Raw genomic sequence first — 16,540 nt, forward strand, 5'->3', positions numbered from 1 at the left:
CTCAGGTATAATTTTAAAGTAAACGCTGAGTGCGACTGAATAATGTGTTAGTATTAAAAGCGTTACTGTTCGCTTACAACCTTACACTGATTTATAGGAAACAAAATAATGTGTGGGTAAGTGTTAATGAACTGAATAAACTGTGTTAAGAAAATAATCTGAAAATTGCGCTGGAGGGAACCCAAAGGTTGTTTGCTATAAGTGAAAACACAACTCGAACTTCCATTTTTTTTTAATAGTGAAGTAAAAAAAAAAGGCTCTGAGCACTATGGGACTTAACATCTATGGTCATCATTCCCCTAGAACTTAGAACTACTTAAACCTAACGAACCTAAGGACAGCACACAACACCCAGCCATCACGAGGCAGAGAAAGTCCCTGACCCCGCCGGGAATCGAACCCGGGAACCCGGGCGTGGGAAGCGAGAACGCTACCGCACGACCACGAGATGCGGGCAATAGTGAAGTAAGGCACAACTCAAATTTCAAGTGCTTGGATACAACGGACAGCTTTGACAGATGCCTAAAAATAAAGTTATTAGTTTAGTAATATTTTTGGAACAGTTAGCGCGTAATTGGCAAACCTCTGGAACACACTAGAGTTACGTTTGTTGGGCCATCAAATATACCACGAGGAAGCGAATCATGTATTCTGAATAAGAAGCAAACACTGCATGATAAGATAGCGAGACGAAGTTTTTGCTAAGTGTAAAGCGACGCTGTACAGCCAACTGAATAGCATATGTTTATATCAGTAATGAACTAAATATTGGCAGCGCAATTTTATAGTCAAATAACAAAAGGTCAGTTGAATATCTGCAAGGAATAACTGCTCAAAGATTCCCTAAAAAAAAGGGGAAATACGAATTGCAATAAAAACGATACCATGAAATATCGAGGAATAAAATGCATAAAAAGGAAAACGGAAAATGGAGAACGGAATATAAAAAGACTGTAGATGATCAAATTACAGGGCGATTCCGTGATGATGTTGGGAACGTTCAGAAATGATAGAGGAAGGGAAATACACTGAAGAGCCAAGGAAACTGGTACACCTGCAAAATATCGTGTAGAGCCCCCGCGAACAAGGAGAAGTACCCCAACACTACGTCGCATGGACTCGACTAACGTCTGAGATAGTGCTGAAGGGAATTGACACCATGAATCCTGCAAGGGCCGGCCGCTGTGGCCGATCGGTTCTTGGCGCTTCAGTACGGAACAGCGCGCCTGCTACGGTCGCAGGTTCGAATCCTGCTTCGGGCATGGATGTGCGCGATGTCCTTAGGTTAGTTAGGTTTAAGTAGTTCTAAGTCTAGGGGACTGATGACCTCAGGTGTTAAGTCCCACAGTGCTCAGAGCCATTTGAACCATTTGAATACTGCAGGGCTGTCCACAAATCATTAAGAGTACGAGGGGATGGAGATCTCTTCTGAATAGCAGGTAGCAAGGCATTCCAGACAGGCTCAATAATATTCAAGTCAGGGGAGTTTGGTGGCCAGCGCAAGTGTTTAAACTTAGAAAGGCTTTCCTGGAACCACTCTGTATCAATTCTGGATGTGTAGAGTGCCGAATTGTCCTGCTGGAATTGCCCAAGTCCGTCAGAATGCACAACAGACATGTATAGATTCAGGTGATCAGACAGGATGCTTAGGTACGTGTCACCTGTCATAGTCGTATCTAAATGTTCCAGGGGTCCCATATCACTCCCCCGCACACGCCTCGCACCATTACAGAGCCTCCATCAGCTTGAACTGTCTCCCGCTGACACGTAGGGCCTACGGATTTATGACGTTTTCTCCGTACCCGTACACGTCCCTCCGCTCGATACAATTTGAAACGAGGCTTGTCCGACCAGGCAACGTGCTTCCAGTCATCAACAGTACAATGTCGGTGTTGACGGACCCAGGCCAGGCGTAAAAGTGTCGTGTACTCACCGAGGGCACACGAGTGGGCCTTCGGCTCCGAAATTCCATATCGATGATGTTTCGTTGAATAGTTTGCACTCTGACACTTGTTGATGGCCCAGCATTGAAATCTGCAGCAATTTGCAGAAGGGTTGCACTTTTGTCACGTTGAACGATTCTCTTCAGTTGACGTTAGTCCCCTTCTAGCAGGATCTTTTTCCGTCCGCAGCGATGTCGGAGATTTGATGTTTTACCCGATTCCTGATATTCAGGGTGCACTTGCGAAATGGTCGTACGGGAAAATCCCCACTTCATCGCCACCTCGGAGATGCTGTGTCCCGTCGCTCATCCATCGACTACAACACCACGTTCAAAGCAGTAAACGATCTAGCTACTGCGCCAGACCCTTGTTGTCTTATGTGGGTGTTGCTGACAGGAGGGTCGTAATCTGCCTGTTTACATGTCTCTGTATTTGAATACGCATACCCATACTAGTTTCTTTGGCGCTTCAGTGTCTATCCATTTAAGTTAAGGAGCCCTTGTCTGGAAACGACCGAGTCAACAGTTATAAGCCACAACCGTTCTAACGCCTGTGGCAATGGAATATACATACTGGTACTGTTGTTGCTAAGATTGTAGGATAAGCAACTTTCAGGGCTGGTAATAAGTATCAAAATAAGCAAAAAAACTCTATGAAACTGTGCCTGACATTCATACATTATGAGCTCTTACGCATCTTCGTTACTGTGAAACACTTTTTTTTTTTCTGTTGAACATGTGCTAACAGTTCTTAATGTATTCATTTTAGAGCCCTTGTTCACCGGACATTTTTTTCTTCTTTTGGTCGGTACTATCATCTCTGAAAGCTGTCTACGCTTTAACCTTAGCAACAACGGTACCGGTGTATGCACCTAATGTCACAGGTAACAGAACGACTTTCGCTTACAACTTTTGTCTCGATCTCTTCCTAAGCAGACTCCCTTACCTCAAATTGATAGATTTACCCTTCAACATCCTCTACGAAAGCTAGAACCATCGTCACGGAATCATCCCGTATATCTGTACATCTGTAAGGCACATTACAGTATTTGGTAGAGGGCAACAGTAAGTAGGGAGACCTTGCAGGGAGAAAAGTTTAAAAATTTACATATAAGCCTTTCTAGTAAAGGTATTGCTATTTCGTTATTCTGTTTTCAGGCTAATGGACGTTACTCGTGTTTGTGTGAAATCTTATCGGACTTAACTGCTAAGGTCATCAGTCCCTAAGCTTACACACTACTTAACCTAAATTATCCTAACGACAAACACACACACACACGCCCGAGGGGGGACACGAACCTCCGCCGGGACTAGCCGCACAGTCTATGGCTGCAGCGCCCCTAGACCGCTCGGCTAATCCCGCGTTACTCTCCGGAAACGCTTCCTTGAGAGAATGTTTGTACGTAAAGGGTGACAATTATTGAACTACACTCCTGGAAATGGAAAAAAGAACACATTGACACCGGTGTGTCAGACCAACCATACTTGCTCCGGACACTGCGAGAGGGCTGTACAAGCAATGATCACACGCACGGCACAGCGGACACACCAGGAACCGCGGTGTTGGCCGTCGAATGGCGCTAGCTGCGCAGCATTTGTGCACCGCCGCCGTCAGTGTCAGCCAGTTTTCCGTGGCATACGGAGCTCCATCGCAGTCTTTAACACTGGTAGCATGCCGCGACAGCGTGGACGTGAACCGTATGTGCAGTTGACGGACTTTGATAGTGGGCATGCGGGAGGCCGGGTGGACGTACCGCCGAATTGCTCAACACGTGGGGCGTGAGGTCTCCACAGTACATCGATGTCGTCGCCAGTGGTCGGCGGAAGGTGCACGTGCCCGTCGACCTGGTACCGGACCGCAGCGACGCACGGATGCACGCCAAGACCGTAGGATCCTACGCAGTGCCGTAGGGAACCGCACCGCCACTTCCCAGCAAATTAGGGACACTGTTGCTCCTGGGGTATCGGCGAGGACCATTCGCAACCGTCTCCATGAAGCTGGGCTACGGTCCCGCACACCGTTAGGCCGTCTTCCGCTCACGCCCCAACATCGTGCAGCCCGCCTCCAGTGGTGTCGCGACAGGCGTGAATGGAGGGACGAATGGAGACGTGTCGTCTTCAGCGATGAGAGTCGCTTCTGCCTTGGTGCCAATGATGGTCGTATGCGTGTTTGGCGTCGTGCAGGTGAGCGCCACAATCAGGACTGCATACGACCGAGGCACACAGGGCCAACACCCGGCATCATGGTGTGGGGAGCGATCTCCTACACTGGCCGTACACCACTGGTGATCGTCGAGGGGACACTGAATAGTGCACGGTACATCCAAACCGTCATCGAACCCATCGTTCTACCATTCCTAGACCGGCAAGGGAACTTGCTGTTCCAACAGGACAATGCACGTCCGCATGTATCCCGTGCCACCCAACGTGCTCTAGAAGGTGTAAGTCAAATACCCTGGCCAGCAAGATCTCCGGATCTGTCCCCCACTGAGCATGTTTGGGACTGGATGAAGCGTCGTCTCACGCGGTCTGCACGTCCAGCACGAACGCTGGTCCAACTGAGGCGCCAGGTGGAAATGGCATGGCAAGCCGTTCCACAGGACTACATCCAGCATCTCTACGAATTTCTCCATGGGAGAATAGCAGCCTGCATTGCTGCGAAAGGTGGATATACACTGTACTAGTGCCGACATTGTGCATGCTCTGTTGCCTGTGTCTATGTGCCTGTGGTTCTGTCAGTGTGATCATGTGATGTATCTGACCCCAGGAATGTATCAATAAAGTTTCCCCTTCCTGGGATAATGAATTCACGGTGTTCTTATTTCAATTTCCAGGAGTGTATATGAAAAAGAAACGTAAATTAGTTATAAATTACGACGTTCAGACACTTTATTCGAGATGTATACGTCACTACAGATATTAGGATTTAGGTTACTACAACTTCGATATGCCTGCCGTCATTGGCGATCATGTGACCAGCTGCATAGTGAAATTCTGCATGATCCGCTGAAGTGTCGGGATATCGATGCCCCCTGAATGGCTGTTATCAGCTCAGAAATAGTTTTGGGGTTATTGCTATCCGTGGCTGGTTCAAATGGTTCAAATGGCTCTGAGCACTATGGGACTTAACATCTCAGGGCATCAGTCCCCCAGAACTTAGAGCTACTTAAACCTAACTAACCTGAGGACATCACACACATCCAAGCCCGAAGCAGGATTCGAACCTGCGACCGTATAGGTCGCTTGGTTCCAGACTGAAGCGCCTAGAACCGCTCGGCCACAACGGCCGGCCACCGTGGCTGGACATTGAAAACCATACAGTCACCCATTGAGGGTGAAGACACCTCGATCGCGAAATGCGGATTCTCAGTCCCCCAAATGCGCCAGTTTTGCTTATTCACGAACCCACCCAAATGAAAGTGGGCTTTGTTGCTGAACCAAACCACACTATTTCCCATCATGCCTCGATGCCACCCGTGGAGTCTGAACGTCCTAACGCAAAGCGTTTATAAGTTACGAGTATATTATTCCATATAGTCCAATAAATGTTGACCTGCACGACTGTGGACTGTGGGGGACCCAGAAAAATAGAGAATCGAAAGAATGTTTAAAATAGGATGGACTGATCAGATATGAAATGGGGAATTTCTCCATAGAATCGTTGAAGAGAGGAATACGTTGGAAACATTAATAAGAAGCAGAAAGATCAGGATGATAGGACGTGTTTTCAAACGTTATAGATGAAGCTTCCGTAGTACCAGAAAGCGCTGTAGAACGTAAAATCTGTTCGGGTGGGGAGGAGGAGTGGAGGAGCATAGGGATTGGAAAACATCCACCGAATAATTGAGGACTTTGTGTGTAAAAGCTGCCACACAGCAATTCACGAAGAGCGGCATAAAAACAGTTGCTGAGAGTGATGGTGAAAAAAAATTTATATAGACTGAAGCGACGAGTGAAAATTGGAACCAAGGTCAGGAAACGAACCCGTATCTTCTGTTTACTAGGCAGGCGCGTTAGCTTCACCTTGGCGCATCAGTTCACACAACCGCACAGATTACCGTGTCATGCCTCTCTCCACGATCCAAATCCTTACTGCCACCCCAGAGTACTTTAAATTTCGCAAATTCCTCCCTACACATGAACAGAATTGCCGAGGCTGTCCTGTTGTGCCAACGTGATTTTGTGGCTGAATCACCTGCCTAGGAAATTAGAGACCCGGGTTCGTTTCCCGGCTTTAATACAAATTTTCACCCGTCGCTTCAGCTTAATGTACATAAAATCCTATCTGTATGACACCAATAAAGTCTCTGAAAATGTGTCATTTAATTTGTATAAGTACTTGGTCCTGGATATCAGTCTCTATCTCCCATTTACGTTCGATCCTGAGGTGCCACTTCAGAACAATGAGAGCCTCGACAGTTCTGTTGGTGTTTACGGCGAAATTAAAATAGACTGAGGTGGCAGTGAGAATTTGGATCAGGGAGGGAGGCGTGTCATAATCCGTGCAATTGTGTGAACCGCAGTGTCAAGGTGGCTGCGTGGTTAATGCACCTACCTCGTAAGTAGGAGAGCCAGGTTCGATTCCTGAATTTGGCACAAATTCTTACTTGTCCCTTCAGTCTGTGTACATAAAATCATATCTGTATGTCACCAATAAAATCTCTTGAATTGTGTAACTTCATTTGTAAAGAGATTGTACAACGGCGAAAATGGAAAATGGTACTGTGATCCTACCCTATTAAACCAATACTCGGCTATTTTTATTTTTCTGGTATATGTTGACAACAATTTCTTCCTTACGCGAGTTTATTTTCAGCAGTATCTGTTCATATAAAAGGCATTGCTGCCGATTTACAATGGCGTCACTGCATAATTGTTATTGGGTGTGTGTAAAATTGCTGGAACTTTTCACATCGCGATAGCAGCACCTCATATCCCGAGTGCGTGGGTGACACTTACCGCCATCGGACTATGGGAGAGATCGAACCATTGGCTTGACACATATAGACTGTTCGCAGAGATAGTTAGCTGCAGAAAGAGTGGTGCTAAAATTAGAGTCAGGATTCTCGTACTTCGAGACTAAAAATTGCACGAGAAGATCGTAGGGTTGTAAGGATGTGACGAATCAATGAATGAAAAAAAAAACTGATCTCTGTGCAGCGTTTACAGGCAGAGTGTCTTCAAAAACTGCCGGGAAAGGTTACTGGAAGCTGTATTAAGATTTCATACTGGTATTTGTAGCTTACCACTGACACCAGACAACACAGAGAGTTGTATGGTGCTGCGCCACAGTCAACTGGGATACTGAGAAGCATTCTGGATGCTCAACGATGACTCTCGCTTCTGTTTGTAGCGGCCAAATCGAGTCAAACGACATTGCGAAAGGCCATAGGAAGCAACGATTCTCTAGACCCATAATTCTTCAACTCCTGGATGTGGCAACACGACATATTTGCGAAGACCATAACTTACACAGAGCCACCTGCTACAAGTCTCTGGTTTGGTAATTGCTGAATGGATGTGAATGCTCGCCAATATGTGGCAACAATGGCAAACCCTATTGTATTGCTATTCATGACGACAGCACCATACTGTGTATTTCAGCAGGATAATGCAAAAACTCCATGCTTCAGTTCACACCAGAAACATCTTTAGTAATGTGCGTATCTTCGACTGGCCTGCCATTTCCCTGTTTTTCTCACGCGTCGAGTATGTCTGGGATCAGCCTCAACCAGCACTCTACATGAACTGCGTTCCAGGCATAGAAAAAAATTTCTCAAGATGCCATTCGGAGAGTGTGCGGTTCCACGCAACAATGAATACAATAATGAGCACATGGAAGTCAAACGTCGTATTGATGTTCACGGTGCTCATATTTCCTTCTGATGCAAGAAGAAAAGCTAAAAATTTGAAGCGAAACGTATAACATTTGAAAACAGATTTTTCTGTAGCCATGTCAGTAATTCTGTCTCTCTGGCCGATGTTGATTACAGTCGACTGGTAGTAACTCGGCGTTTCCACTGCGAGGGTAGGGGTTAGCGCCCACAACGGAATTTCTTGCGTCGGACCGTTCCTGTAATTCAAACCTCAGTGCTCGTTAGCGGGCGCGCTGAATGGCAGGTACGATGAAAGCGTTCTCTCTCCTCAGCGGGATAGCCCTCCACAAAATGTAACCGGAGGGAGAGAGAGAGACAGAGAGAGAGAGAGAGAGAGATTGGTAGGAGGGTGGTTCACTGTGCACATAAACAGATTCCTGGTCTCAATGGAAGCCGCCTTCTATGAAGTCTGCTGTCTTTAGCGATTTCAAAGCCCCGGCAACCGCAGTGCGGACTTTGACAAATAAATGGAGCAGTTACAGATGCAAGTCACTTAATGCTTTAAAGTGGATTCATTTCTTTCAATTTGTTCCTTGACGTTTCTTTGATTTCTTTCATTCTTTTTTTGTACCCTGTTGAATGTTACTGAGAGTCTACAGCGCGATCATCACTAAGAATAACATGTACGTAAGTTACTTTAGCTCGCATTAATGGTACAAAGCGGATATGAAATACCGTTATACCTGTATGCACATTTACTGCAACTTTTGTTAATGGTATAAAGCGGACGTACGGACGTACAGCTTAAAGGGATTCATGCATTCAGAGCTCAAGTAATGCAATCTTTGCAAAAAGGAAGCATAGCGAAATACGGAGAATCGATTCAGCACCAACCTCGCAACCCGAATTCTCCCATGTTACAAAAAGCCCCCATTCAACTGCTTCATTTTAGCGTCGAACAAGGCTGCAGCCGACCCACATTCACAGAGTGCAATCTAGGTAACACCAATAATTCGTCAGTAGTGCAATGATCGATACTCTGCTCATCTAAGTTCATTTTTAATGATGTTACTGTCATTGAGTTGTAATTTTTCCTTTTTTTTTAGGAAAGTGGGAGTGACATCACAATCTTTGGCTGGTTTTGTTATCCTCACACGATTTCCTCTGTTATGCCTAATGGCCGAATGCACCAACCACGGTCGAAAAGCATGATAACCAAAGTCCCGCGACCATGGTTAAAAGTAAATCGTGTTTAAAATGTTCCTGCAGTGCACCAACATTAATCGCTGGTCAGCAAACCGTCGTCAGCCAACCGTGCATTTGGCCCCGGTGTACTCTGTACATTGCAATGGAACGTGCCCTGGCAATGCAAAGATGTTAGTAAACATGAAACTGCAGAGATAATCGCTGGTGAGTTACGTCCTTATCACGTTCTCTCTTTGCTGTGTTTTCCGTCGACAAGCAGAAGTGTGTATAAGTACCTCGGTACCTATTACTGCTGCCGTGCATAGAGCCCGGCCATCGAGCGACAATATCTCTTATTAACAAATTGTGATCACTAATGGTTTGACAGTTAAAGGAAAAATATGATTTCCTATTGCGGAAAAGTTCCGCATTATGTCCTCCAGAAGATTGAATTCTTATATGGGTATAATCCAATGTACCAAGAACACCAGAAAATCGGTCCATATAACTAAAACCATGCATCACTGAGCGCACTTCTGTAAAGCGAGGAGACATTGATGCTATGATGTCTTATACATCATTGATGCTTCGTCGTGCTGTTGTACGATGTATATTACTGTTTCCAGAATGAGATATTCACTCTGCAGCGGAGTGTGTGCCAATATGAAACTTCCTGGCAGGTTAAAACTGTGTGCACGTCCGAGACTCGAACTCGGGACCTTTGCCTTTCGCGGGCAAGTGCTCTGCCATCTGAGCTACCGAAGCACCTACCTTCGAAGCTTTACAGAAGCTCTCCTGCGAGACTAGATATTGGCAGAAGTAAAGCTGTGAGACGGGGCGTGAGTCGTGCTTCGGTAGCTCATATGGTAGAGCACTTGCCCGCGAAAGGCAAAGGTCCCGAGTTCGAGTCTCGGTCGGGCACACAGTTTTAATCTCTCAGGAAGTTTCATATCAGCGCACACTCCGCTGCAGAGTGAAAATCTCATTCTGGAAACATCCCCCAGGCTGTGGCTAAGCCATGTCTCCGCAGTATCCTTTCTTTCAGGAGTGCTAGTTCTGCTAGGTTCGCAGGAGAGCTTCTGTAAAGTTTGTAAGGTAGGAGACGAGATACTGGCAGAAGTAAAGCTGTGAGTACCGGGCGTGAGTCGTGCTTCGGTAGCTCAGATGGTAGAGCTTTTGCCCGCGAAAGCAGAGGTCCCGAGTTCGAGTCTCGGTCGGGCATACAGATTTAATCTGCCAGGAAGTTTTATATTACTGTTGTCCCCAATAAGAATGTTGAATGCACCTGTTGCATATGTCGTTAAAGTAATCAAAAGTCTGTTCATCGACGAAATAGGGTTATTTCGATCAGTAGGAAATTATAACCTATCATTAATTTGGTTCAATAACAACCACTCTGTTTCTTCTGACAGACGAAATCTCTCTTCAAACTTACTGTCTCCATAATCTTGAAAAGGGTTTCCCGTTTCCGCAATCACTCCAATACGGTTTCGGCCACGATTGAAATGGTCAAGGTATAAAAATTCTTCCTCAATGCCATTCATCTCATCAAAAGGCGCTGCCATCTTAATAGCGCATGCTTCTAAAACCGCGGTTATGTCGAGAAAACCGGGAATGAGCCCCGGTTAAATATAACCGCGGTCGATTCCCTCGTTAGATCGATGTTGGTGCACCAGAATTTTGCGTTGAACAGGATTATATATCGACTTAACCGCGGTTAACTGTTAATCGAGACTGGTGCACTCGGACATAAGTCTTCTTCTCAGAGTATCCCTTGTGTATAAGGTTTTTAACAGGGCAGACCCTATTGGCTTGCACCTCTGTTGCATTTTATTTTAATTCTATCTGACACTGTCAGGTATGACCGCAGCTTTCTAATTTTTTGGTACGTTATGCTGTAACATTTAGTTTTAATTTTGTTCGAAGAAGGTGTCCCTTGTGACACCGAAACTTAGGTTACAAATTAATTGTATTCCCGACTGAGGACTGTGTTTTTCAAAATTTTGTCTTTTATATAACGTACTATATTATTTTTTGAATATATTTCAATTTCCTTCTTCCCTTTCGACGTTACCCAGTGAGACTCTCTCTAGTAACAACAAAGCAATTTTCTGCTATCGTGACACAAGTTCGTTCATCCCGACCTTCATGTAGCTTGTGTTTCCCACACATCCCACTTCGTGGTAATTCAGCGGAGAAACTCCTCATTTCAGGTCTAATTAGAGCACTTCGCCAGCACCGCATCTTAAACTCTTCAGTTCTGGTTTTGTCCGGTATTTCTACAGCCAATGATTCACTTCCATGCAAAGCTGTGCTCCAGAAATACGATTTCAGAGACTTCTTCCTCACCTGAAGGCCTACACATCAAAATAGTAAAGTTCTTTTAGAGACAATTTCTTTTCGCTTGTGCTATCTGCTTCTTACATAATCGTAACTTCTTCATGTGTTTTTTGTTTCCAACGTACCAGAATTCTTTTATTCCGTTTTTGAATTTAAATAGTTTAATATCATTCCGTATCCTGTGCAAATTTGACTCTTTATTTCCGTAAACAAATTCCGCACTTCTTTCCAAATTTCAGTAGAGATAGCAAGTATCATCAGCTGTTGCTTCCCAGTATCCTTTTTCTCTCAATTTTAGTTCTACTTCTGAATCTTTCTTTTATTTAAGTGATTTCTTCTTAAACTGTCTAGTTGAACAGTAGTGGAAAAAGTAGAATCCGTACCATATGCCATTTCTAATGGCACTACTACTCTCTATGTCTTCCATTCCCCTTGGTTCTTGCAAATCATACTGTCGTGCTCAGAAAAATCGGAAAGAGCTGAAATGCATTTCGTCTGACTTTTTAATACAACTCGCACAACGTAACGTTCTTGAAGATCCTCTAATCTCTTCTAACTTCAGTCGTTTGACCTTACAAAATGGTAACGACGAGAGACTACCAGAGAACACTGCTCTGTACGGCTATCAATTCAGGTGCAAATTAATAGCAGGATAATGCAAATATAAGGAAATGCGTCGTTACAAATAACATAGTCTTTAACACTCGTAAGCAAATTTACTGCAGTAAATTAAGAAGCTATGAATAAATGAATCTTACATTACATTACACTTATCGCATCCGCTCGGCCTGACAGTGCTGCGCAGCCATCATGATGACACAAATGTAGCCGGCCGGGGTGGCCCAGCAGTTCTAGGCGCTACAGTCTGGCACCACGCGACCGCTACGGTCGCACGTTCGAATCCTGCCTCGGGCATGGATGTGTGTGATGTCCTTAGGTTAGTTAGGTTTAAGTAGTTCTAAGTTCTAGGGGACTGATGATCTCCGAAGTTAAGTCCCGTAGTGCTCAGAGCCATTTGAACCCATTTTTGACACAAATGTAACTGCTTTATCCGGTGCTGTCACGACTACGAAAAGCAGGGAGCTGGACCCTGGAAGAAGAAAGAAAACTTGACATGCAAACAATTAGTGGGGGTCGAGAAAGTCTGCCACTTAGCGATGGACACGACTATGGCGCAAACCTGCCACCCACCGAGAATGACTGAAACGCAGAGTTTTTTTTTAAAAAGAATCTTTTATTCAGAAAACTACGTGTTATATATTTAACCCACTACCTAAATACATTAGTGGGGCCTAATTTATATTTGTGTTACAATTACTGCAGCTTAATTTGTTATTACTACAGGTGTGTTAGTACTTCTACTATGAGGTGCATTCAAGTTCTAAGGCCTCCAATTTTTTTTCTAATTAACTACTCACCCGAAATCGATGAAACTGGCGTTACTTCTCGACGTAATCGCCCTGCAGACGTACACATTTTTCACAACGCTGACGCCATGATTCCATGGCAGCGGCGAAGGCTTCTTTAGGAGTCTGTTTTGACCACTGGAAAATCTCTGAGGCAATAGCAGCACAGCTGGTGAATGTGCGGCCACGGAGAGTGTCTTTCATTGTTGGAAAAAGCCAAAAGTCACTAGGAGCCAGGTCAGGTGAGTAGGGAGCATGAGGAACCACTTCAAAGTTGTTATCACGAAGAAACTGTTGCGTAACGTTAACTCGATGTGCGGGTGCGTTGTCTTGGTGAAACAGCACATGCGCAGACCTTCCCGGACGGTTTTGTTGCAGTGCAGGAAGGAAATTGTTCTTCAAAATATTTTCGTAGGATGCACCTGTTACCGTAGTGCCCTTTGGAACGCAGTGGGTAAGGATTACGCCCTCGCTGTCCCAGAACATGGACACCATCATTTATTCAGCACTGGCAGTTACCCGAAATTTTTTTGGTGGCGGTGAATCTGTGTGCTTCCATTGAGCTGACTGGCGCTTTGTTTCTGGATTGAAAAATGGCATCCACGTCTCATCCACTGTCACAACCGACGAAAAGAAAGTCCCATTGATGCTGTCGTTGCGCGTCAACATTGCTTGGCAACAAGCCACACGGGCAGCCATGTGGTCGTCCGTCAGCATTCGTGGCACCCACCTCGATGACACTTTTCGCATTTTCAGGTCGTCGTGCAGGATTGTGTGCACAGAACCCACAGAAATGCCAACTCTGGAGGCGATCTGTTCAACCGTCATTCGGCGATCCCCCAAAACAATTCTCTCCACTTTCTCGATCATGTCGCCAGACCGGTTTGTGTGAGCCCGAGGTTGTTCCGGTTTGTTGTCACACGATGTTCTGCCTTCATTAAACTGTCGCAACCACGAACGCACTTTCGACACATCCATAACTCCATCACCACATGTCTCCTTCCACTGTCGATGAATTTCAATTGGCTTCACACCACGCAAATTCAAAAAACGAATGATTGCACGCTGTTCAAGTAAGGAAAACTTCACCATTTTAAGTATTTAAAACAGTTCTCATTCTCGCCGCTGTCGGTAAAATTCCATCTGCCATACGGTGCTGCCATCTCTGGGACGTATTGACAATGAACGCGGCCTCATTTTAAAACAATGCGCATGTTTCTATCTCTTTCCAGTCCAGAGAAAAAAAATCGGAGGCCTTAGAACTTGAATGCACCTCGTACTTTTCACTATGGACATTACTAGTTTTACTACTATCTTTTCCTACATGTTTCTTTGATTACTGAGTTACTTGAGATTAGTTCACTACTGCTGTTTTTATTTATATGCTACTTTATCTGTACTTAATCTAACCTACACTACCTGCAGCGTTACGTGTGTGCCAGCATGATAGAAACCTACGTTGTCGGCCATTTCCACCAAGCTAATCCCAGTGGGCATGCCCCTGGCACCGGGCTGGCACAAGATGTTGGAATCGCTGTAGTTCTATCCTAGTGGAATATCCTATCCTATCCTAAATCTAAACCATATTTCTACTGTCATTATTGGTGCGTGTCATAATCGGTTAGAATGTACACCGTTCCCCTAATCCGAGACATAGCGGATCCCAGCCGCGAAGCAGCTGGCCAAGTCCACGCGCCGGCGGAACACGACAAGTGCGCGAAGTCTAAATTATGTTTTATTTAGTACCCATAGTTCCTTTGCAATTCTTTCAAAACTTTAATTGATATTTCGTTTGAAAGTTTGTTTGGAATGTGAAAGGTGTCCTCTTGCCTGAGCAGGTGATGCATGTCGAGATTGGAAAGTTGTTGTCTAAGTTGTGCGGCAACATCGTCGAAGAGGTGGCACTCATACACCACATGGTCTGGGGTGTCTTGTACGGCACCACAGTCACACGCTGGTGTAGCCCGCTTCCCAAACCGGCTTAGATATGCCGGGTAAGGTCCATGTGCAGTAAGAAAGTGCAGCAGTCCTCTTGTTGGTTTAAGTATCTAAGCCATAGACTCCTTGATGTTTGGCACCAACTCATGTGTTTTTCGCCTTGGTTCATCACTATCCCACTGTTCCTGCCATAATTCCTCTCCCCTTCTTTTAATTCCAGACCTATCCCCTACGTAAAGCCCTGTTATTTCAAACTGTTTTTTTCCATTTTTTCTTTTTTAACCCAGTACCAGGCTGCCTGTTCTCTATTCCTTACATCAACAGTACAGTGTCCCATTAATACTAGTGCACCCCCGGTAGTTGTTCTGTATGCCCTTAGCGAGCGCCAGAGCATATTTCGCTGCACTCTTCTTACAGCCATAGCAGGCATGACACTCGTGAGCCTGCGTGCCTAAACTCCTGACCCATATCCTACAATCAAAGTTAGGATACTACTATGATATAATTTTATTAGGTGTGGTGGCAGGTGGAAACGTTTGTGTCCAACCCCAGTTAAGTTATTAAGTATTTCCAGGGATCTTTGTGTTACAGTGTCAATATGTGATGTATTGTTCCACCTATCGTCGACGACTACACCTAGATATCGGACCTCGTGGCGCCGAAGTACTGCTGAACAGTCTATTCTAACTGTTGGGTTTCTTGCAAGTTGTCCTGTTAATAGCAAGTACGTGGACTTGCTAGTTGCTGTAATCATTTTTGCACTAAGGCACCATGTGGTCGAGATCGATATGGCCCTTTCGACTTTCGGCTTTAAGTCTTCACGGCTACGATTGCCAACCAGCAGGAGGAGATCGTCTGCGTAGGCTATGACCTATAGTGCATCATTACTGTTCTTCAGGTTGCCCAAAAGGGGGTTCCATATTAATGTCCCACAAGAGCGGCCCCAGTACAGAGCCCTGTGGACACCACTTTGTTATCTTTTCATTGATTATCCCGCTAGGGGATGATAACCATACCTCCCTTTCTTCACAACAGCTCCTAAGACAGCCACATAGCTGCCCTGGACACTTCTCCCGCAAGCAGAAGAGCAAAGGCCACTGCAAGTTGTCAAAGGCACCACTGATGTCCACCATGATGCCGACAATGTACTTGTGTGGGGCTGAGTCACCAAGTTTCCGTCATCCGGCCCTCATCCATGATGGTGGACGACACCACTGGCGATCTTATCTTTTCTAGTAATAGTTTGTACAGGATACCCCATGGGTCAGAGGCCAGATGGCTTTGGATGTATTTTTCCCAGCTCTTCAACCTGACTGTCCTTAGCTCCTGTGGAAATTGTTCTATTGCTTCCCTGTAAACATTTAACCAACATTGAGTTTCTTCCCAGACCACACTTCGCTGATAGTACCTACACGCCCTCCTTGCAGACTGGAGCATCTGTCCCAGTTTGGCTGACCATGGTGATGGAGAAGCCGCAGTGGCTCTCCTCCATGTTGGTACAGCAGTCTTCACCGTCCTGATAACTGCTTTCACATGTTCCTCAACGTACTCCTCTACATTCTCATCTATTTCTACAATGTCGGTACGTCACACTCCCTCGCTAAGCGGTCCCAATTAGTCTTGTGGTAATTAATTTGTACTTCCAACCTCATGCCGCAGTGGCAGTCCCTATCTCCCGATGAGAAGGTTATTAGATTATGGTCGCTAGTAGTAATCTGGTCCCAGACAGTCCAATATTTTACCTTGGTTAGAAGGTTAGACGTCACTAAAGTAAAGTCAATATTTGTGCCCTCACTCCTGCCACCAGTGTAGGTAGGGGGGTTCTCTTGTTCATTGACGACCATTAATTGGAGCGCCATGATAGATCATCTTGAGTGCCAGTGAACCATAGGGGAGATTTCGTGTTTAAGTCT

Source organism: Schistocerca serialis, chromosome 1 (genome assembly GCF_023864345.2).
Source record: "Schistocerca serialis cubense isolate TAMUIC-IGC-003099 chromosome 1, iqSchSeri2.2, whole genome shotgun sequence".
NCBI lineage: Eukaryota > Metazoa > Arthropoda > Insecta > Orthoptera > Acrididae > Schistocerca > Schistocerca serialis.